The sequence below is a fragment of the Protopterus annectens genome, chromosome 1.part2 (assembly GCF_019279795.1).
Source record: "Protopterus annectens isolate FY-2018-M chromosome 1.part2, PAN1.0, whole genome shotgun sequence".
NCBI lineage: Eukaryota > Metazoa > Chordata > Ceratodontiformes > Protopteridae > Protopterus > Protopterus annectens.
The window spans coordinates 327,179,520-327,204,513 of record NC_056727.1 but is presented as its reverse complement, the minus strand read 5'-3'; positions in this window follow the sequence as shown (position 1 = coordinate 327,204,513).

Sequence of the window (24,994 nt, the reverse complement as noted above, 5' to 3'; positions counted from 1 at the left end):
AGAATCGAACCGGAGAACCTCTTGCTGTGAGGCAGCAACGCTAACCGCTGCACACCACCGTGGCCGCCCAATATTGTAACATGCAAATACTACAGTGAAGGCACTGCAGTCAGAAACGGAACCAAAGAATGAAGTGATGTGACCAGCAGTACTAATCTCTGCATCACTGTGCTGCTTCTGTGTATTCATACGTTACCTTGTTTCATGGAGTAATAGAAAATATTACTAGATAACACATACATTTCACATAGTACGACTCATCTGTGATGCATTGCTTTTGGACCATACACAGACAAGTTCATATCCTGTTCCGGTAGCTAAAACTGTTCATGATGCTACTTTTTCCAAGTCTAGATTGAATGAAGTCATTAAATATGAAACTGAGAAAATAATATTCATGTAAAATAGCTAAACAATGAAAATCATTTTTGCAGGGAAACAAGCCTCCACAACCCCCAATGCAGAGGGCTGTGCCCCACACCCCATATTTATTTAATCCAAATCCAAGGGTATGCCTTCTCAAGGACAGAGGGCAGAACAAACATCCCTCATGTCCAAGGCTGCAAGACTTTGAAGGTAAACTAAGTAGAACATATGCTAAAAGGCATTTTCAGACCTTAACATTTTTTTTTTACTCAAATGATTTTTATTTTGATGAAATAACACAATAATTTAATACATTTATAACATTCAATAACTATTTACAGTATTTACATTCAGCCAGACAAAAAGGATTCAGATAAAAACATCTGTAGTTAAATAATAAGGTAATATATAAACTATGGTAGTTAGGAAGAGCTTGGTTCCATCTATAGGATATCAATCAAATTCAAAACTTTCCTCCACAGACTATTAACCAACGGCTTTGGAAAAGTTCTTAACTCTTTAGTTCTTTTCTCCATTAGTATGCCTTTCTTCAGTGATGATAGGAATTCCTCTATTTTGGGTGCTACATTAGAGTTCCATCTTCTAATTATACATTTTCTGGCTATTGCTAATATTGTCCACAACAAATACAGGTCATCTTTCTTCATATTATTACTATTAACAACATTCAATAAAATTAAAGACTTGCTCAAAACAAATATATCAGTACAGATAGCTTGAAGAAATTTGTTAATCTCATTCCAATATGGTTTAATATTAGTACAGTCATAAAAAATATGAGACCAGTCAGCACTAGTGGACAGTCAGAACTTAATATATGATGACATCCATATCAAAGTTCCCTTGTCTGACAAATTCAAAAAGCACCATCTAGATCATATATTCAAGTGTAGAAGCCATTAAAGCCAGTTACAGGGTTGAGAGATGTAAAATTTTGCCCTCAACAGTCTAGGTTGAAATAGTGGGCCAGGTGCTGGAGGAACAGACATAAGAGAAACAGGAGTTGCATTTGGCTCACTCACCTTGAAGAAAGCGGTTATGATCAGCCCATTAGGAGGACAATGATGACTGCATTTGCCTATTTTCATAGGTTCATAGGTAGGTACTAGGCTATCGGCCCAAGGGTCTATGTAAGCCTAGCCAACAAGGTTCCCTGGCTTACGCTACCCAAGAAAGTTATTTTCCTGTGCCACTGTTGAGCAGAGACACAGAAGTGGTCCCCAGGTTGTATTTCCTATTTCCCATCCACTCATCAAGATTTTTCTTGAAGAGTGCTAATGAAGAACTTTGCTTGACATAGATAGGTAGCCTGTTCCAGAGTATGGGAAGTCTCTGAGACAGGAATCTATCCCTCCAGCATGTCCTGTTTATTGTGGTGACAAGGTTTAGGTCCCTAGAGTGTGTAGCTCGGAGGGATTGGGATTTCTTTAGGTGTAGCATGTCCAACAGCTCTGGGTTTGACATAGATTTATATGTTAGGCAGAGATCACCTCGGAGTAGGCAATATGCTACGGAGTAAAGCTGGACTTTTTTTAGACAGTCAGTGTAGGGCATCTGTTTGAGGCCAGTAATCCTCTTTGTGAGGTACTTCTGTGGCCTTTCCAGCTGCTGCAGATGTCTTGTGAATTCCAAAAGGGGCATTGTACTCTATAATAGGTCTAATGAATGTCCAGTAGAGGGGAACAATGACCTCTTTTTTCCTCGATGAGAACCCTTTTATGATGAGATGTGCCAATAGAAGGACTTCCTGACTACTGTGGTGATGTGACTATCAAAAGGCAGACTACTGTCCACCTGGGTCCCAAGGTCTCTTATCACACATTCGGTCTTAAGTAGACTGCTGTCTATGTAGTAGTTCATGGGTACAAAGTTTTTACCAAAGGGGATGACAATGCACTTTTTGGCATTGAGCTTGAGGCCATAGCTCTGACACCAGGCATCTGTCTCAGCGAGGCCCTTCTGTAGGATTTCCACATCATTTGGGGACTTGACTATGGCTCCTAAATTGCAGTCATCTGTGAACGTCATTAGCCAGAGGCCTTCTGTGTTAGCCTGTACTTCAGAGAAGTAGATACCAAACAGGAGAGGTCCCAGGACTGAACCCTGTGGCATTCCACTTGTCACTGGTTTGAGGTCAGATTTGGAGTGTGCAACTTTTACAGTGTGGGTTCTGTCAGTGAGCCAGTTGGCAACCCATCTTGTGACGTAGGGATTTATACCTAGTTTAGTGAGTTTAGCTATAATTTCAGAATGGGGGATGGTGTTGAAAGCCTTGGCAAGGTCAAGATAGGCTGTGTGAACCACCTTACCCTCATCTACGGCTTTGGTGACTACCTCAAAGAAGTCAATCAGGTTCAAGAGGCATGATCTGTCTTTCACAAACCTGAACTGGGTGGGATCCAAAGTTTGGAGGTTACCAATGTCTTTGTTTATGAGTTCCATGATGATACGCTCCATGGCCTTGCAGACCAGGCTCATAGTAATAAAATATGTTTGTTAACCAGGTAGGTCCAAGGGACACACAGTCCCTTTTCATGGATGACCTGGGAGCAATGTCTGGTTAAGTGACATGCTCAAGGTCTCACAGTAAGCAAAAGAGGGCTGAGGGAATCAAACCCTGTACCATTGGAACCCCTGTACCAACTGCCAGACACAGTCATAGCACCATGAATCAGAGGTTGTATGTATGGAAGCACTTATACACTATACACTGCTAGCTCATTGTACAAGTCATAGCAGTAGCATGTGGCTGTATCAGCATAATAAAAAAAAAAAAACTCTCCCCCACAATGCATAACACCATCACTCTAGTGCTTGAACCTTGTTCTTGAAAGGAATAAATGGGTTGATGGGCTCCAGCTCATCCTTCAGAGAGGACAAATGGGTTTAATAGGACAGCCAAGAGAGATATATGATGGCCATGCAGGGTTAGGGGAAAAAAATGTAAATGTCTCTTACTTTATGTTCAGAATATATAACAATGGTGACAAAGTTTGCAAAGATGTCAAAGACTTGTAAAAACTTTTAAGGAGGAGAAAACACAATAAAAGATTGAACTATATGTATTTTAACTGTATTTGAAGTAAAATTTGATTATGTAGAATATTTCTCCCAGTGAAACTGACAATGAAGATGAAAAGAACAATTTTCATAGGTGTCTTATTTATTGGACTCCCATTAACTAGCCCTGTACTTTTCTATTGCACTGCCTTTAACACACTTGGTAGTAACTTCCAGGATATGGCTGAAATGGGACATCAGCAGTGGCAGCTCGTGCCATCACTCTGCAGGGCTGTAGCCCCTCCAGCTGTGGAGAAAAGGAAAGAACATTTTAAAGAATAAAATAAAATAGTTATTTTTGTATACACTACATTATTGTTATACTGGTTGGCTGCTGCTTAGCTGCGAGTCCGACTGACTCGCTGTTAAAGTCACGGAAGTCAAACTGCGTATGCTCGGTGAGTTCTGGGTTTAAAAAAAAATAGTTTCTGTAAATTTGGACTGCTGTAAAAGCAGTCCAGATGAAGGAGAGAAGGCATCAGCACGTGATGCCCAGAAGTCTATTTGGTTTGTAAACTGGAAGGAGATCAGACTGCCACGTCCTCAGTCACGTAGGTGACATGGATGGCTGGATGGCTACTGATTGGTTCTAACTCTCTTCCCACGCTTTGCGTGCTGGGAAAAAGAGAGCAAGAAACACTGAGTAGCAGCAGACAGTACTTTGGTTTACTCAGACCAGATGGTCACGGAGTTTGCAACTTCGATCAGGAACTGGACAAAAATCTTCACTTCAAATATATATAACTTCTGTCAGGAAGACTCAAGACTCAGCTGTTGTTACCAGTAACTTACCACAACTAAAGTTATTAATTAGACAAAGCCTAGACATATTTCAGTCTCCTAATTAACCATTTTATAAATTGTTCAATACAATTCCTGACACATGTAGCTGGTCAAATGTTATTTGCAGCTGTGGCATCTGTGAGGGAATTTTAACTTATAATGAAAATTAAGAATCTGAATAATGCAATTTAGTCTAAAGCAAATATACAAAATATAACTATATTTCAGTATAACTGCATACAAGCATAAGCAGTGCATGTTGTACCTATCACTCAGTGTATTGTCCAGTTCAATTCAGGTAATCATCCAGTGCCACCCAAATAAATGCTTACTGGTAATCAAACACTCTGACATTCTGGGCTAATTAAATCTTAAATTACAAGTGCAGCTTTAAGAAATATAAACTATTATTTTAACCTTATCTGCTAGCTTTATCCGGAGATATTCATCCCAACGCCGGCCCTTGTCTTACTACAAACAACTCCTTCCCCCCACCCCCTACTTCTCCCACTACATATAACCCTTTCCCCCATCCCCTTCATCTTCTGCCTTCTCTCACAACACTCTTAAGTTCTTCACTATTAATGCCCAGAGCCTTAACAACAAAGTACACCAAGTACAAGCTTGGATTAGCCACAACCAACTTGACATCTTAGCCATCTCGGAAACCTGGCTAAAACCCCATATCGCTGACTCCGAAATCTTACCTCCTGGTTCCCACATCCACAGAAATGACAGATTAAATAAAAAAGGTGGCGGCTCTGCTCTAATCTACTCTAACCTTCTTTCCTTAATCCCCCTTCAAATCCCAACTCCACAATTCAAAAATACTGAACTAACACCAAGTCTCCTACGAATGAATAAACATAAGAATATCTGCATTATTTCCCTATATATATCCCCAGGTGACAACATCTCTATCCTTGAAAATATTCTTCATTGGGCCTCAACTGAAATAAAGTATGAAACTTACATTCTAGGCGACGTTAATATTGATTGGAATAAAATCAACACACCTTCTCCCTCCCTATCCATTAACCTCTACAACTTCACCCAAGTAATCCACTCAACCACCTGTCCTAACAAACTTCACCCCTCAGGATCCATCATAGACTGGATCCTAGTCACCCATCCAAACAAAATAAATTACTCTGGCACTATCCCAGACACCTTTAATGACCATCTCCCTGCTTTCATTCATCGCTCAGCTAACTCCACCCATTATCAACACCATTACATTCCCACTCATAATCTTAGCAACTTCAACCTCACAACTTTCTCGAACATTTTTAAACAAATTAATTGGCAAATCCTAAATACTCTTCCCCTTGACAAAGCTGTAGAACATTTCAACTCTGTCTTCCTAAATACTCTTAACTTCCTAGCCCCTCTAAGAAACAAACCATTCAAAGCTAATACTGCTCCTTGGCTGTCCAAAGAAACAAAACAAATCATGCACCAGAGGGACCAATCCTGGAAGCTTTACCAAAAGAATAAAATGCCTACTATCTTGCTCCAATACACCCAACTCCGCAACCATGTAAAAAAACTAATCACCATGGACAAAAAAAAACTACTACAATAAGCTACAGTCCAACAATAATAAAAACCCTAAACAATTTTGGAAATCAGTTAATTCCCTTCTCCATCCAGGGTCCCAGAATAATCCCTGCCCTAACCCAAGTATAACTGACATTGAACTGAGCTCACATTTCAACTCATTCTTTACAGAATCCATAGCTAACCTAACCAAAACTTTCCCGAACAACAATCCACACAACTCTCATTTTTCACCACCCAACAACCATAATAACTGCCCCCTTAATTTCCAGCTCAAACCAGTTTCAACCAATATTATAAAAAGGCTCATAGCCAAACTAAAGCAATGCTCCAATGCCCCTGACAACATACCCTCCTCCTTCCTCAAATGTGCTGCTGATGGTATTGCTCTCCCAATCAGTATCCTAATAAATAGATCCTTAAAAGAATCATATGTGCCCAAACTCTGGTGCTCAGCCTACATTCTTCCTCTTCACAAAGGAGACAAAAATGCCAATATTTCCAATTTCCGCTCCATTGCCCTACTCTCTCCAATCTCCAAAATTCTAGAAAAATGTGCCCACCACCAACTTATGCCTTTCTTAACCCAGAATCAACTCCTAACACCCTCCCAACACAGCTTCTGCCCCAGCCATAGCACCATAACTGCCCTACTCTCCTTCCCAGAAACAGTCAATCGAGCCTGAGATTCTGGACTCCTAGCATCCACAGTACTCCAAGATCTCTCTAAAGCATTTGATACCATTTCCCACAAACACCTTCTCTTTCATCTCGCCAACCTTAATCTCTCCTCTAATACTTTATCCTGGTTCTCCAGTTACCTATCAGACAGATCTCAAGCTGTCAGATGGAAGAACTCTGCCTCTTCCTTTTTGCCAACACCCACCAGCATTCCCCAGGGGTCCATCCTCAGACCCATGCTTTTCAACATCTTCATTAATAACCTTTACACTGTCATCCCTGACACAACAGTTATCCAATACGCTGATGACTCAACTTTAGTCTGTGCCACCTCTAACCTTCCTGAACTACTGACTAAAACCCAAACATCATTTTCTGCCACTGAGAACTGGATGCACCAAAACCATCTCTCTCTCAATTCAAATAAATCAAAAAATAGTACTTTTCCCTCCCTCCAGGGCTTTCTCTTATGACAAAAATGCTTTCAAAGTCCTTAGCCAAACCAACGCTGCTATAGAAGTGGTCCCTTTTGCAAAACTTCTTGGCATTACCATAGACGAACACCTTAAATTCGATATCCACATTCAACAAAACATAAAGAAAACCCACCAAAAATTAGGTATGCTCTATAGGAATAACCTCTTTCTCTCCAACTCCTCTAGGCATACCTTGGCAATCACCTACCTTCTACCATCTTTACTATATGGAGCCCCTCTTCTAACTAATCTGACTTCTTCCAATGCCTCCAAGCTTGAAAATTGCTATAATAAGATCTCTAAATTTGCAACTAAATCCAAAACCTCCACTTATCACTGCCTTACCCTACAATCTTTGAACTGGCTAGAACTCTCTAACCACCTAGACTATCTACAACTAACCACCGCTCACAAATTAATATTTTACCCAGATAAATGCCCAGCTTTAACAAACATCCTTCCCCCATACATCCCAAATAGATCTCTTGAGATCTGAACACCAAAATTTAATTTCTATCCAAAAACCCAAATGACTTGCTGGCCAGCTTCTACTCTCTTTCCCTCTTGGCAAGAAATGGAACTCTTTCCCTCCTTCACTTAGGACAATACCAAACTCAGAAACCTTCAAGACCCAACTTTTCTCATACCTGTCATCCAAACAGAAATGTTCCTGCTTACACCCTACCTAAATTTAAGGGAATTCCCCAATGAGCTCTTCATACTCCTTGCTCCTCTCTTCCCTCTAATTTATATTTCTATTCTCCTACAACAAACTTAAGCTGTCAGTCACTGATTAAGCAATTCCCTCAACTGACTCCAAGTATGTAAATATTGTAAATATCACAGTATTTCTATTGACTGCTCAGCAAGTATTTACCTTACTTAATTAGAACAACTGCATGCAAACTGTCCCCCCTACTAGTATAATAACACAAGAGCCTTAGATCTTTTATTTTACAGACAGTTGATCATGCTGCTCTGAATGGAAATACTTGTAAACTGTGTTCCCTAATATCTGGTAACTGTGTTTTATGATGTACATTTTATGCATTTGCATCTCCTTACTGTATGAATTTTATTTTTTTTTTATTTTTCTTTATTTTACATTTGTTGACCAGGCTGGTCTAACTGGATATATGTCCATTTTCAGTACCCGGGGAGAAAAGCTCCAAGCATTGGCAGTGACAAAACATACAATATATATCAATAGTAAAATGAGTTATAGTACATTGTTTAAGTAGGTATGATAAACTTGTACAAAGTTCTTTAGTGTGTTTAAGCCAAGATCAAATATAGAGAAACAAACAAACAACATTTGAGAGCTAAAGAAAATATATGGAGAGTCCAAAAAAAAATTTATTTTTTTTTTTTTTGGAAGAAATCATTATTACAGGTAGGCAATATAGAATAGTGGAGTAGAGAAGTATAGGGAGAGCAAGAAGGGGAAATGAGATAACAGTCAAGGTTAGAGCATGGACAAAGCCAGTGAGTTTTAAGATATGCTTTAAGATGTTTTTAAAAAGCAGTGTGGAAGCAAGGGTAGAAAGTTCACTAGGAAGCTGGTTCCAGGTTTTTCCCACTGTGTTGGTGAAAAGTGAGTCCCAAGCTTTGTTGTTGGATTTAATAGTGGAAACTAGAAACTTATTAGCTAAGCATAGTGTTGCAAGATTTTTATAGGGGGTATTATTAGGGTGGTAAAGGATCTTTTGGGTGATAAGAAGTTGTTGACAAAGTAGTTGGTTCTGCAGTTCTAACCATCCCAGTTGTTTTAGGTTGTGACAGTGGTGAGTTCTAAAGGGGGTGTCAGTGGCAAATTGGGCTATGTTATTGTAACTGGTTGAAAGTTTGGAAAGGTTGTTTTTAGAAAGATTGGTATATATTGCAGAAGCATAGAACAGGGTAGAGATCAGGTGGGTCTGGGCAATAGTGTTTCTGGCTATAGGGGTAAGGAAGGGTTTGATTCTATAAAGGGTGTCTAGTTTTTTGTTGACAGAGTTTATAGTAGTATTAATATGGTCATCATAGCTAAAGTTGTTGTCAATTGTTATTCCCAGGAGAGGAGTTGTAGTGTCAGGGGATATATTAGTTCCATTGTTAGAAGTTACTGTGAAGTGAAGATGTGATGACTTTTGAGTAGGAGCAATCAGCAATAATTTTGCTTTTTGGGGTTCAGCAGTAGGCAGTGTTGCGTGAACCAATTTTCAACAGTGTTAAATACTGTCTGGGTGAGGGTCTGGAGTGAGGTAATGGACTTGGCTGAACATATTAAAGTAGAGTCATCTGCATATTGTATGCAGGTGGCTTGAGGAATTTTTGCATGTAGATCATTAATAAACAGTGAAAAGAGAAGCGGGCCTAAACTAGAGCCTTGTGGAACTCCTATGTTCACAGGGAGGAGTGTAGAAAGATTTTTATCCCAAAGCACTGCTTGCTGTCTGTTTTCTAAATAAGATTTAAACCAGCGTACTTCTTGTGGGTCTAGTGATTGGGCTTTTAGTACATCAATAAGCATGTGATGGTTAACCACATCAAAGGCTTTTGAAAGGTCAATAAACAGTGCAGAAGAAAGAGAGTTATTGTTACGATTTTTGTTTATACAGTCAGAAAAGGATAGCAGGGCAGTTGTTGTGCTATGGAATGGTCTAAAGCCATGCTGGCAGTTGGCAAGTAAATTATTCTGGAGAAGGTGGTCAAGTAGTTGTCTGTGGATGCATTTTTCCATTAGTTTAGCTATTGGAGAGAGTAAGGCGATTGGTCGAAAGTTGGAATGCTCAGTAGATGCCCCACCTTTATGTAGTGGGATTATGTGGGAGACTTTCCATATGGAAGGGATTGTGCTTTCCAAAATTGTTCTATTTATAAGGATGGAGATGGGATAGGCAATGGCTTTAGCTGTGATTTGTAGGTATTCAGCTGGAAGACAGTCAGCAGAAGGGGTGCATGGTTTGAGTTTTTGAAGGAGGTTGCAAATGAGGGATGTAGGTACAGGTTGTATATGAAAGGTTGGAGCTGGATTATTCATGGTGTTTAATGGGGAGGTGGTAATAGGTGGTAATGTATTAGCTAGGGTTTGAATGGCTTCAGTAAAATAGCTATTAAAGGCATCGGGAATTTGCTTAGTTATTGTGGTTGAATCCTGATGGTGCAGGAGTTTTAGAATGGTCTGGCTGGAGTAGTTTGTTGATGCCTGAGCAGAACTTTTGTGTTTTTTGTTGGTGGGTTTGTTGGAGGTGAAGGTAGTAGTTTTTTTTTTTGTCTTGTAAAATGTCTTTTTGGTGGCATTTCTTAACTGTTTAAAATAAAGGTGATCTGATGGACTTTTAGAGGCTCTCCATTTGGACCACATTTTATTTCTTAAGAGGATCTTTTGCCTAGTTTATTTTGTGAGAAATGGGGCAATTTTGGTACTTTTTCGGGAAGAGCGATAGGGGGCATGGTAATCTAGGATTTGTAGGAATCTAGTATTAAAGTTGAAGATGATACAATGGTGACCAGTCACATGCTTTCAGTTCATTTTGGAGGGTTTCTGGTTTAAAGTTTTTTTTAGAACGGGAGGTTTTAAAAATATTAGTATTAGGGCTATGAAATCTTTGTTTGATAATATCGATTAGAGCATGGTCACTGATATCATCTGGAAGGGTTCCTGGTTTATAAGTATCAAGATGGCTGTTTAGAAGGATCCAGTCTAGGGTGGTTTCCTTGCTGCTTGGTTTATGGATTCTAGTAGGTGTGGTTATTATTTGTGAGAATCCGTAAAGATTTATGTGATTGATAGGATTAGGGGAGCTACAGGTTGCCCAGTCTATATCAAAGTCACCTAGCACAATGGTTTCCTGAGGTAGGTGAGAAGACAGGCAACTAAATATGTTTTCAAGAGTATTGATATTGTTTCCAGGGGGAAGATAGGAACAAATTAGATAGATAGATAGCTTTGGAGTTGTTGATTTAAAGTTTAGCAGTAAGGGTTTCTGCATTAGTATTTGAGGGCAGGAGCGTATTGAAGCGTGAAACTTGGAGTTCTGATTTATACAAAATGACTACACCTCCACCATTTTTGGTTTTGCGGTCACATCTCAGGATATTATACCCAGGAGAGCTAATTTCATGGTCCTGTGTTGAGGGCTTTAGCCATGTCTCTGTAATACAGAGAATATTGAATGCATGCACTTCTAAGAGTGCATGTAGGTGGGTAATTTTATTGTTAACGCTATGGATGTTGAGGTGAGCTATCAAGAGGGAGTTAAATGATCTTTTTAGGGTAATGATAGCATTAAATGTTAGGTTGTTTGGGTTACTGGGAACATCTGTATTGGGGCTGGGGTTTGGATGAATATCACCATCCATTAGGGGGTGTTTTTGAGAATATTGTATTAACTTTAGGATTTTGTAGTAGTTGTGTGGGGTTTTTCTTGTCATGGAAATAAAAATAAAAATACACTCTTTAAGGTTTGGTTTGTGATGTAGGCATTTCTACAGGAAAACTGCAGATTTGCTCCAGTTTTGAGTTTGTTCAGAAGGGACATCCAACTTGTTTGCTTTTGTTATAATAAGTCCTTATCACACTAAGCGAGTAAATGTTGTTGTGTGTTTGGAAAGTCTAGAGTCCAGTGGGTAGGGAGCATATCTCTTAACTGTCCAGATTTTTGCAGAATATCCAGATTTTTGCATCACATTTTTGGTCCACTTTTTAGACAATTGTGGTTTTCTTCCTGGCATATTAGTGGCAAATCATTAAAGATTGAAGTTAGAAAATAATGACAGCCATTTGAGTTTCAGATTTCATAGCCTTCAGAAAATTCATACTAATGCAAGAAATACTATTCTACCAACTTTCTAAGTTTGTAAGAGCAGTATTTAAAAGTTGTCCCTATTTTTGGGCCTTTGTCCCACTTTTATTTATGGCTTTGTCCAGATTTCTTGTTCTGAGGTTGAGAGGTATGACCAAATGTGTCAGGGCCATCACAGTCAGCCAGAGACATTTTAAATTGTGATATATTTGTTGTACCCCACTCCCCCCATGTAGTGACTATGGATGTGTCCATGTATAATACCTTTAAAATTATGTAACCCTTATTGTATTGCTTATGGAGCTTTTCTCCCCGGGCCTCCACTGAAAATGGTCACTTTCAGGCCCAGTGGACTTCCCCAGTAATCAAACTGAAAATAAATACAATAAATAAAATAATGTGATAAAGTCCAGTGTCTTTTGCACGCTTAATTGGGAGATAAACGTTTATTGTGACTAATCGCTGTATTCTTTTTGCATACAAACACCATAAAATGATTATGATTAAGATAAAAATTCAGTAGTGTCTCTCAGTAGTCAATGCCTGTCCCTTGATGTTACTTAAATACAAGAATGGACAATAATTGTGGGAGTTTCAGAATTAATTGCTGCATGGGAGTGTGTTTGTATATTTGGGATATAACAGCATTCTGCTGTGATATCATTCATTACAGGATTACAGTAAGTCACAAAGGGTGCTTAACAGTTGCATTAATAGCTTTCTAAAGGAAGTATAAAAATAACATTGTTGATTTAATTTATAAACTGTCTGTGGTAGAACACTGATTACCATGGAGTCGGACCATCTTAAAAATACAGCACATTAATGAGTAAGTGCAGGTCACATAACCGTAGGATCCCCTGATGCAGCTGCCACTATTATATGCATTACAGAAGGAGCAGTAATAGTATCTTGTTAAATTGAAGCTAGTCTTCTACCTGTAGTAAAACCTGCAACTGAGAATTTGTTTGTGTTTATGGCTAGTTTGTAGTCTTGTTCCAGTTCTAGTTGTAAAGCAGAAGAAAGAGAAGGTCTGTTTTTTTTTTTTTTTTTTTTAAGACAGTGTCATTTGGATATAAATACAAGAGAGCTATGTATAGCTGTATAGCTGTATGTGTGATTATGTGATATATTTGGAAAGTGAAGAACACTCATGTTTCATGTAATAAAATATGGATGTTTATTAAATTATTAAGTTTGCTTTATCAGGACATGTAATGCAAATCATATGGAAAAAAGTAATTAAGGCTCAGGAGCAATGGACTAAGTTAAAGATAAGTATGAGTTTATATTTTGGATTGAAAGTACCATGATTAAGGACTTTTTTAATTTATTTTGTGTTATGAAGATTTTTGCTGGTATAATTATTTGTTAATCATGTTGTTTGTGGAATAAATTAAGCCTGTCTCTTCTATGGCAAGTTCATGGTGTTTTCTTCATTCATCTGATTTACCACCATCTCAGGAAGACGACACACCACACTGTAATTTTTTTCTGTGTTTTTCTTAGACACAGTGACTTAAGAGAACAACGGTCACCCCTAAACTGTGCTACAGTGTCAGTAATGGAATGTATGCATGAATAGCTGGTGTGTGAAGATAAAACTTGCAGGTCTCTGATCTTTCAGTATCAAAGGCAAGTCTGCATCCTAATACACACACACACACACACACACACACACACACACACACACACACACACACACACACACACACACACACACACACACACACACACACACACTTGTTTAGCTTTATCTCTGTTTCTTGAAAATAAAAGAACTTGAGAATTATGCCTGTAGATAGAACAGAAACTTAACTGTGCACCATTTTTATTACGGTAGGATTTACATATTTTGGGATGAGAAACACTCTTTAAGGTTCGGTTTGTGATGTAGGAATTTCCACAGGAAAAATGCAGATTTGCTCCAGTTTTGAGTTTGTTCAGAAGGGATATCCAACTTGTTTGCTTTTGTTATAATAAGTCCTTATCACACTAAGCGAGTAAATGTTGTGGTGTGTTTGGAAAGTCTAGAGTCCAGTGGGTAGGGAGCATATCTCTTAACTGTCCAGATTTTCGCAGAATATCCAGATTTTTGCATCACATTGTTGGTCCATTTTTTAGACAATTGTAGTTTTCTGCCTGGCAAATTAGTGGCAAATCATTAAAGATTGAAGTTAGAAGATAATGACAGCCATTTGAGTTTCAGATTTCATACCTTCAGAAAATTCATACTAATGCAAGAAATACTATTCTACCAACTTTCTAAGTTTGTAAGAGCAGTATTTAAAAATTGTCCCTATTTTTGGGCATTTGTCCCACTTTTATTTATGGCTTTGTCCAGATTTCTTGCTCTGAGGTTGAGAGGTATGACCAAATGTGTCAGGGCCATCACCGTCAGCCAGAGACATTTTAAATTGTGATATATTTGTTGTACCCCACTCCCCCCATGTAGTGACTCTGGATGTGTCCAAGCAAGGCAAGGAGCAGTTATGCAGTGTAAGTGTGCAGAGTTTCCCCCATCCAAGGTAGACACAACACACAAGTACAGTGGCTTTTCATCTGTCCTTGATTTTGTGGAATGTTCTGGTTTTCTGTCATATTTATATTTTTATAATGTTGATTTATGCTTCTTATTATCAGAAAATGCATGTTGTTGCAGTGCCTGTTGTTGCTCTGTGTTTAAGTAGCAATGCTTTAATGACCATCAGGTTCATAGGCTGGTACTAGGCTATCAGCCCTAGGGCCCATATAAACCTAGCAATAACAATTCCCTGGCTATTTCTTCCCAGAATATTTACTTCCCTGGTCCCCTGTCTAGCAGGGTGACTAATGTGATCCCCAGGGTGAATTTCCTATCTCCTATCCAATCGTCAAGGTTCCTTTTGAAGAGGGTCAAAGAGGCGTGCAGCTTGACATGTAAGGGCAGTCTATTCCAGAATATGGGGAGTCTCTGGGTCAGGAACCTATCCCTCCAGCATGTTTTGTTCATTGTGATGACCAGGTTTAGATCCCTGAAGCATGTGGCTCTGAGGGATTGGGATTTCTTTAAGTGTAGCATGTCCAACAGCTCAGGGTTTGACATAGCCTTGTATGTTAAGCAGAGATCACCTCTGAGTAGGCGATATGCGACAGAGTATAGCTGGAGTTTTTTTAGATGGTCAGCATAGGGCATCTGCTTTAGGCTTGTGATTCTTTTATTGAGGTATTTCTGTGGCCTTTCCAGTTGTTGCAGATGTCTTGTGAGGTACATACCAAACTGGGTGTTGTACTCTATAATGGGTCTAATGAGGGATGAGTACAGTGGGACAATGACCTCCTTTTTTCCGGATGAAAAGCCCTTAGTGATGAGGTGTGCCACATAGAAGGATTTCCTGACTGTTGTGGTGATGTGGTTATCTTGAGACCACTGTCCACCTGTGTCCTAAGTCCCTTATCATACTTTCAGTGTTTAGTGTACTGCTACTTATGTAGTAATTCATGGGTACATAGTTTTTCCCAAAGGGGATAACTATACATTTCTTGGCATTGAACTTGAGCCCATGGTTCTGGCACCAAGCATCTGTTTCTGTAAGGCCCTTTTGTAGAATATCCACATAATTTGGGGATTCAATAATGGCGCCCAGTTTTCAGTCATCTGCAAACTTTGTTAGCCAGAGTCCCTTAGTGCTGGCCTGTATTTCAGAGAAGTAGATGCCAAACAAAAGCGGTCCCAGGACTGAACCCTGAGGTTCTCCACTTGTCACTTGTCTGGAGCTGGCTTTTCAGTCGGCTATTTTTACAGTGTGGGTTCTGTCAGTAAGCCAGTTTTCAACCCATCGAGTGACGTAAGGATTAATGCCCAGCTTAGTAAGTTTATCTATGATTCCAGAGTGGGGGATGGTGTTGAAGGCCTTGGTGAGGGCCAGATAGGCTGTGTGGACCGCCTTGCCCTCGTCCACAGCTCTGGAGACTGATTTGAAGAAGTCAATCAGGTTGAGGAGACAAGATCAGCCCTTTATGAAACCAAACTGGGTGGGGTCCAGTGTTTGAAGGTTGCCAATGTCTTTGTTTATAAGTTCCATAATAATGCGTTCCATGGCTTTGCAGATCAGGCTCGTCAGACTGATGGGACAATAGTTCCCGGGATCCAAGTTGGATCACCCCTTGTGGAGTGGGATAACTGTAGCTGTACTCCACTCATTGGGCACAAAGCCTGAGATGAAGCTATGATTAAACATGACACTTAGGTGAGGTGCCAGTTCATTTTGTAGTTCATGTAGTACACAGCCCAGGATGTCATCTGGTCCCATGGATGCTGTATTCTTAGCTTTGGAGATTGTGTTTTTACCTGTGTGGCCATGATTACTGGAATTTGGCAATCTTTTGGTATTGAGATGGGCCTTTTAAGGGGTGAGAGGGGGGTGAAGTTGGCACTGAATCGATCTGCCAGGATATTGGCAATATCATTGGGATCAGTATATTTAATGCCATTCTGCTGTAGCTCAGAGCAGATCTGAGCATTGCCATTAAGATTCTTGACATAACTATAGAATGCCTTGTGGTTGTCCTTGGAATCTTTGGCAATTTTATTTTCATAACTAGCTTTGGAAGATTTTATGAGGGATCTCAGCTTCTTACTGAGGCTGGTAAGGGAGTATTTTGCATCCTGGGATTTTCCTCTTTTTTGCAACAGTTTCTTCCTTCTGTTGTATAGCTTGTTTATGGCAGGGGACCACCATATTGGCTTCCTTTTTTTGTAGGAGAGCATCCTGGTTCTATTTAGAATGGTATGATTCATGTATGAGTGGATGTGCTCATACAGTGCCTTAGTGTAGGATTCAGCAGTCAAACTTTCAGTTCCCATCTGCATGGGTGTCATGAAGTTTGTCACTTCTGACTTGAGTAGCATGAAGTTGGCTTTGGAGAAGTTTTTTATGGAGGTTTCCCTACTGGGGTGTGGGGGTGGAATATGGATGTCAAGGGTGATAAGCTTATGGTCAGACCTGACCAATGAGGGGGTGACCACTGGTGTGGAGCATCGATCTCCCATATTGGTAATGACCAGGTCTAGGATATTTGAGCCCCTGGTGGGACTATGGATTAGTTGATTCAGGGCATTGGAATTTATGAATTCCAAGAACCATTGGGCAAATGTGTTGGTACCCGAGTAGTTTTCCAAATTAATGGCACGGTAGTTGAAATCACCCAGTATTAGGGTGTTTGGTTATATCTTAATATTTTCCAGTATGTTTAGAAAGGTGTAGTGAGAATCTTGGGGCATGGTGGGGGATCTGTAGCAAGCTACAATTTGGATTGCAGTCTTACCTAGTGTTAGTTGCACCTGTAGAATTCCAGATGCATTGTGTTGGGCAACTATCCTGGAGGTGTGAATATCCTTGGTGAATATGGACACTCCTCCGCCTTTAGTGTTTTAGTCTTGGTTTGGTGGCCAAAAAGTGTGGTAAGAGTTGTAGTCTGGTATTACAGGGGTGCTCACTGGAGCCTTGAACCAGGTCTCAGTTACTGCACAGATATCGATGTTCTCCATTTTTAGGAGTGCCTCGAGAGAGTGCATTTTGAGGTTTAGACTTCTAGCATTGAGTAGCATTACCTTCAGATTTTGCATGCTTATATCTGTTACAGTGGTGGTTTTGTCCTTTGAGCCTTGTCAAAAAAAGGCAGTATAGGGGTGGCAAGAGCCTTAGCCAGTAACCTGAATCCCAGGGGCAACAGGTGCAGACCATCTCTGGCAAAGCATCGTGGTTTGTCGATCATGTAGTACCAGGCAGACAGATACTGGATCCCCTTTGAATGACACCAGAAACTTAGCCAATTGTTGAAGTCAATCATTTTGTCCTTATACTGTGATATCATTCTGGGCAAAGGCAGGATGCTACTCAGGGCTATGGTCATACCTGCCTGGGCAACATTATCTGAGAGCTCTTCCATGTCTCTTTTTATGTAGTCCAGGGAGGTACGTCTCAAGTCTTTCATTCTAACATGGACAATGACAATCATATTTGTACTTGTTGTGGAGTGACCTGAGTGCATGCACGATGTGGCGGAACCTGGCACCAGAAAGGCAGCTGACTGTAATTTTCTCCTTGTTCAGCCTGGTGAGTGGGACATCAGTGTGCCTGACTACAGAGTCACCTATGACTAAAGTTTGGGTACTTTGTCTGAGATTGTAAGATGCAAGTAAGCTTTAATAAGCATACTGTTAACGAATTATCAACATTGAAAGCATTTATGTTGTTACCATACAGAGAAAATTTTCGTAACTAGATAATGTGTAAACCTTAGGTATTGAAAATTTAAAATGCATCTGACAGTATTTGTAATAAAGGACGTTACAGTCATTTTCAAAATTAGTGTATATACATGTTACAAGTATTCAGCATGTGCCATAGTGACTGAGCATTTATTTCATGTAAATTGGTAAGCATGGCCAACATTGATCCTACTGTACCATAGCCCCACCCCATCCTAGTTGGCCACACCCCTTTCCTGTTGGCCCCACCCACACCAATTCAGCTGTCTCCTGCAGCTCCCCTTTGATTTGAAGTCATCAGCCACCACTGGATATCAGTGTATTAGTCCACTACCCCAAAGTATGGACTATAGTATAATGGATAAGATCTGGAGTCATGAGAAACTTTTATGCAGCTGGTAAGTTTGCTGAATCATCTTAGGCCTGAACTTAATGAGGCAGTACAAAGATTCATTCTTGATTTTCCACACACAGAAGCTTACTAAATCTGTGAATTATTATATATCTGAAATCAGAGTCTAGACCAAGATTGTACTCACAGAGAGACACTACAAAAATGCTGAGAGACAGGTGTGTGTGTTGAGTAAGTGGTGATCATATTCAAAGAAGGTTGTTGTAAGACGCTAGTTTAACCTTTGAAAATGCCTTTTAAGATTCCTTCAGCATTGGAAACAGGAAAAAAAACTGAGCAAGATTTACAAGTAAGGGCAGCTCCTAAAATGTTACTGAGTTAAAGCATGCCTGAGTTTGCATGATTATTATAACATGTTCCAAGCAAATCTTGCAGCCTTGCTAAACCCCTTGCATGATTTGTTGCACAAAGCTTTACTTAGAATATGATGAATATAATAGGAAGTGGTATTTCAAAAGTCAGAAGTTTTGTTACAGTTAGCTCATGTATCTGTTTCTCATTTGGCAGGTTCAGAGATGATCCTGGCCTGTGCAACTTCATTATGTGGTGTAGGAATTGTCTTTTTACACAATGTGTGGTGCCATTAAAATATTACTTGATTCCATGTCTCATACATGTCTGCTAAGAAAAAACATTTGCAGCTGGACAAAGAAGGATTAGCCATAATTTTTAGAATCAAATGAGTTCATAAATATGTGGATGGTAGTGTTTTCATAATGTACTCAGGCAATGAACCACTGATTATTTTGTTTAATGAATGGAAATCTGTTTCAGAAATGGATTCACCAAGAGTCCATTAGGAAGTGATACTGGGAAAATGTGGGTAAAAGACTGGGTACAGACCAAAAAAGTGACATAATAATATTGATGCAGTGAGTAAATTAAAAGAACCAGAGAAACATACGGCTATTGATGTTAGATATTATGACCAATGCACCAGTGCATAGTGAACAAATTAAAAAAAATGGATTGATAAATGTGATTTTTTTTTGTAAATTTATAACTATGTAATGAAAGGATTAGCTGTAATAAATGGGCCACTGCCTATGCCATCCCGAATTGTCTGTGATGAGTGCATATTGTGAAGACTTAGAGTCATTGTTCCTCTGCAAGATCATTCATACTACTAAAAACACTATTAATCTAAGTATGTATTGTTGAAAATTAAAAGCTTTGCCAGTTCATAAGTAGGGTGATCTGGCATGCATTAGGATATGGAAAAAGAACTTAAGAAATTTGATGAGTGGGATCTAAAATGTCAGAGAACAGCAATTTCACAAAACATCAGCTTTCTGCAACACACTTTTACACCTGCATTTAAAACTGTTCTGTTCAAAAGATAAGAAAGAATGAGCCAGCAACACAATTACAAACAAAAGTAGTTGCAAGGTAAAATAGTAAGCAGCATAGCTCTCAACCTCTTGTCTAGAGACTCAAGAGCAAAATCAAAAAATGACCAAGTGCAATGCCTCTCCCTCAAAAAAACAGGGATGTGTGTGTGTGTGTGCGTGTGTGTGTGTGTGTGTGTGTGTGTGTGTGTGTGTGTGTGTGTGTGTGTGTGTGTGTGTGTGTGTGTGTGTGTGTGTTTCACTCTTTTTCTGTTCGTGGTGCCTCCATTATGCCCTTTTGGCACATTCATGCCCCCAGAGATTAAATTCCCATAGTCCATTCATTTGTCTATGTGTGAGGGGTCGGTATTGAGAATGGTGCTATCATTTACAAACAATCAAGGGATTTAACTAAGCAGTACTGTTCCATCAGTGCACATGTCCAGTTGAGATCCAAAGGGCGGTGTATAGTGGATGCCTTTGAGGCGCATGATCTTCATCTCCTATCCATGAGTGAAATTCCCTCAGTCAGCCCCTCAACCTTAATAACCCTCACCTCTGTTGATCCCTTGTCTCGACTAGAGTGAATCAGAATAGAGGCCACACTCCTGGTATATTTTCAACAACTACCCTCAAGTGAGATGTAGGAAGGTAACACCATATTATTACTTATTGCCCAATGCCAGCTCTTACAATTTCCAGCCACAAATCAAACCCAAAATGTCTGGGTCATAGGCAGAGTTTTATCTCTCTATGCCACAGAGTTGACCTGAGACAATTTTTAAATACCAATATTATTCAAATATTATGTTGATAGACTGATAGGATTTTGTACTGGTATACAGTTTTTTGAAGACTGTAAGACAGTAATGTAATTATTGACATTGTTTAATGACTTTAATACTCATTATTTTATGACAAAAGAAGCATTTTTATGAAGGACAAAACAGACTTTTGACCCAAAATCAGGTATGTACCTGAAAACTGGACACAGCTGAAAGTTACATAAAAAATGTGTAAGCTACCAGGTAACTCTGCATACTTCTTAATGTCAGTTATGGCAAGTGAATTTCATAACCTACCAGGTTGCACTATAGATTTCTTATAATCAGTTATGGCAAGTTTCATAACCTACCAGTTAGCTGTATAGATATATTATAGTCTGGTTTCAAATCCATTCTGTCTAATCCAAAATGTTGGCTTAATATATGTGGACTTATCATCCACCAAGCATTAAATCATGCAATCAGTCAGGAACCATAGACCATTTTATTCCACACTCTAGCCATTGTCCTGTGTACTTTAATGACTTTGAATCTAATTGACCTTCAATATTATCCTGCATTTCTTGCTGTAGAGGTACATTTCTGGTTGTCCCAAAATAATTTACAGATTTTTGTCTTATACTTGTAACTTCTGCTAGCCGCGGTGGTATGGCAGTAGCATTGTTACCTCACAGCAAAAGGTTCACCCGTTCAATTCTTGGCTGGGCTTGGGAGTGTCTTCTGTGTGGAGTCTGCATGTCCTCCCCATGGTTGGGTAGCATTCTAAAGACATGCATGCGTAAATGGGCATGCCTTCGTTGAAGGTTGAGCGTCGAGCTGGCACCTCAGCATTTCGTAAAAATTTACTGCCAATCATTAGCGGACCGGAGTTCTGCTGTGGCGACCCCTTACCGGGAAAAGCCGAAAGACAAACAAACAACTTGTAACTTCTGCTAAAAGACTGCACCACACAGACATTCTCAACTCTTTTCTCAAAATGTGTCTTCTTGTATTCTTCAGTGCATCACTAGATTTGTAGTGTTCCCTTACTTATAAACAACTTTATTGCAGAAAAAACTCACAAATATACCTTATTTGTGCAAGTGAGGTTTCTGAAAACCACTGAACTATCACACCTCAAGCTGTAAAACAACAAAACAATATTATATCAATCAGAAAACTAATAATGTGGAACTTAGTTCTTGTTATACCTTCTATCTCCATAAATGCATTGAAATGTTCCTTAAAATTTCTAAACTCCCTGTATCCCTCTCCTGTCTAAGTAAATTAATACAGTTATGTACTCTCTCTGAATACCTCTGGTTATGATATGAGTCCACCTAATCTCAACCCATTGAATTTATTGCTGTTCCTGTGTGCTCTAATTTCAAAGGCAACTACTCAACACAATATTCAACATAGCCAACATATTTATATTGCCTCATAAAGTGTCAGAGACTTTATTAAACAGTAAAAAAACATCAACACATCTGACTGACCAAAATGTATATATTTCAAAAAAATGTTAGATTCACTTATTAGATAGTTTACTTGCAGTGAACTTAAACTAAAACCAACACTATTCACAGACTTTTGTAAACTCCTTGCCTTCCATCCTTTATTTTTCCAGCCGGAAGTCATCAGAGCAATCTTAATCAAGTAAAATATTACTGCATGCTTCCCATAATGCAAATCACCACTGAAATATATGCAGTTCTATATTTAATGCAATAATATGGTTTATTTGAACCAGAATGACACCCTATTAAAGTGTCTCTCAGTGTAATATGAAAAGGTCTCACGACAGCAAGTAAGTAATGTTCAAACCTTCCTGGATAACCTCACTAAACAGATTGCCCATGTACACACCAGAAGGTAAGTCAGCCTCTTCTGTTTATGATTTCAGTATTTTAAAGTAATCCACAGATCTGACAAATATTTCTATCCCATTGTCCTCTATATTGCATATGTAAATATTAGACATGCTTGGTCCTAAAACTGGATGCAGAGGTACCCATTTAAAAAATATATAGCCAACTTGACATCTGTTCTTATAGTCTTGTATTATATTTCCTATATTTCATCCAGTGCATTACCAAATGCAAATGATAGTTATCAAGTCTTCATTGCTTTGAATTAGCCAAGACAAGATCATAATACAGTATATTATATGTTTTAGAAAAATTAGTTGATCTCTGACTGTTCGACAAACCTCCACCCAGTGCTTTTGTTAAATAGTTAGAAAAACAAGTTAATTTATTACAAAATAGCATTTCTTACTAAAATCATAAAGATGCATACATTATTGTTCATTCTTTACCAGCTTTAACTTATTTTGCCATCCATAATTTAGCAAACTATTGGTCACCCTCTATGTCCATAGAATCCCATAGCTCATACCTAGACCTACTGGAGACCAAATATCTTTGTTCATGGGAGACTTTAACTACCCTTTCATAGACTGGGAAACACACATTACCTCATACTCACAGACACAATGATTCCTGGACTTTAGTAACACAAATACCCTTGACCAGAAGTGTGCACATCCACCAGGTGTTCAAACATACTGGACTTAGTACTCACCCAATATGAGAGAGCACTGCACCCCCCCACCACCACCAGTGTCACATCTTCACTGGTGAGGTCAGACCACAAAGCTGTCTCCTTCAAAATAAAAATCAACTCAGTAACCCCAGCAAACCCTGTAATAGTTAGAAGACAATCCAAAGCAAACTAAATCCTATTAAGCAATAATTTAACAAAATTCAGTGCCCCTCCCAACCCGAGTTCACAGCAACATATGCAGAATTGTTCACAGAGACTTTGTATAATCATGTAAATGGCTGTATAGAGGCTGCTGTACCTACTAGAAGTAATCCCAAAACAAGCTGTTATAAACAAACCACACTGGTGGAATCCTAACCTTAATAGGGTGTATAACAAAAGCAAAAATGTTATGACTGAAATCAGGAAGAGCAACTCCCACAATAACAACAGCTCTCTAATTAAACTAAAGAGGGACCAAGAGGACTAATTAGGTCCATCAAGCCCAATTATGAGGTAATGATAGCCTCAATGGCTAAAGACAACTGTGAGGTCTTCTACAGCCATGTCCAAAACCTCAAAGGTAACACACATTAGTGTGCCAAACTGGTGGTCAGTGGTGCCATCTTCACTGAACAGATCAATATGGAGAACTTGCTGACTGACAAATTCAGCTCAAACTTCACGTCCCCACTTCTCCCGCTTCCTTCTATGAAATACCTACTAACCCCCCCCCAACTATTAACAGGGAACAGGTCCTAGCGGCAGTCACTAAGGCCAAAAATACAGCCTCAGTGGTCCCTGACAAAATCCAGGGATGCCTCCTAAACAGCTTGAAACATAACCTATTAAGATCAGTTGAGTCACTTTTCAACAATAGCCTCAAAACAGGATTTGTACCACTAAAAACTTACTTCATTAGAGCAAGGCAGATATGGTGAATGGATCTTCTAGTTGTTGTCATGTCAAAGACAGAATACAGAATGCTCTGTCTCACTAAGAGACTTCTCAAAATAATATCTCAAATACTACTGCTGGGATAGCTTGCAGAGTTACATCACTTCTTGTCATCTGAAAACCTCTGAACTATCACACCTCAAGCTGTAAAACAACAAAACAATATTATACAAATCAGAAAACTAATAATGTGAAACGTAGTTCTTGTTATACCTTCTATCTCCATAAATGCATTGAAATGTTCCTTAAAATTTCTAAACTCCCTGTACCCCTCTCCTGTCTAAGTAAATTAATACAGTTATGTACTCTCTCTGAAAACCTCTGGTTATGATATGAGTCCACCTAATCTCAATCCATTGAATTTATTGCTATTCCTGTGTGCTCTAATTTCAAAGGCAACTACTCAACACAATATTCAACATAGCCAACATATTTATATTGTCTCATAAAGTGGCAGAGACTTTATTAAACAGTAAAAAAAACATCAACACATCTGACTGACCAAAATGTATATATTTCAAAAAAATGTTAGATTCACTTATTAGATAGTTTACTTGCAGTGAACTTAAACTAAAGCCAACACTATTCACAGACTTTTGTAAACTCCTTGCCTTCCAGCCTTTATTTTTCCAGCCGGAAGTCATCAGAGCAATCTTAATCAAGTAAAATATTACTGCATGCTTCCCATAATGCAAATCACCACTGAAATATATGCAGTTCTATATTTAATGCAATAATATGGTTTATTTGAACCAGAATGACACCCTATTAAAGTGTCTCTCAGTGTAATATGAAAAGGTCTCACGACAGCAAGTAAGTAATGTTCAAACCTTCCTGGATAACCTCACTAAACAGATTGCCCATGTACACACCAGAAGGTAAGTCAGCCTCTTCTGTTTATGATTTCAGTATTTTAAAGTAATCCACAGATCTGACAAATATTTCTATCCCATTGTCCTCTATATTGCATATGTAAATATTAGACATGCTTGGTCCTAA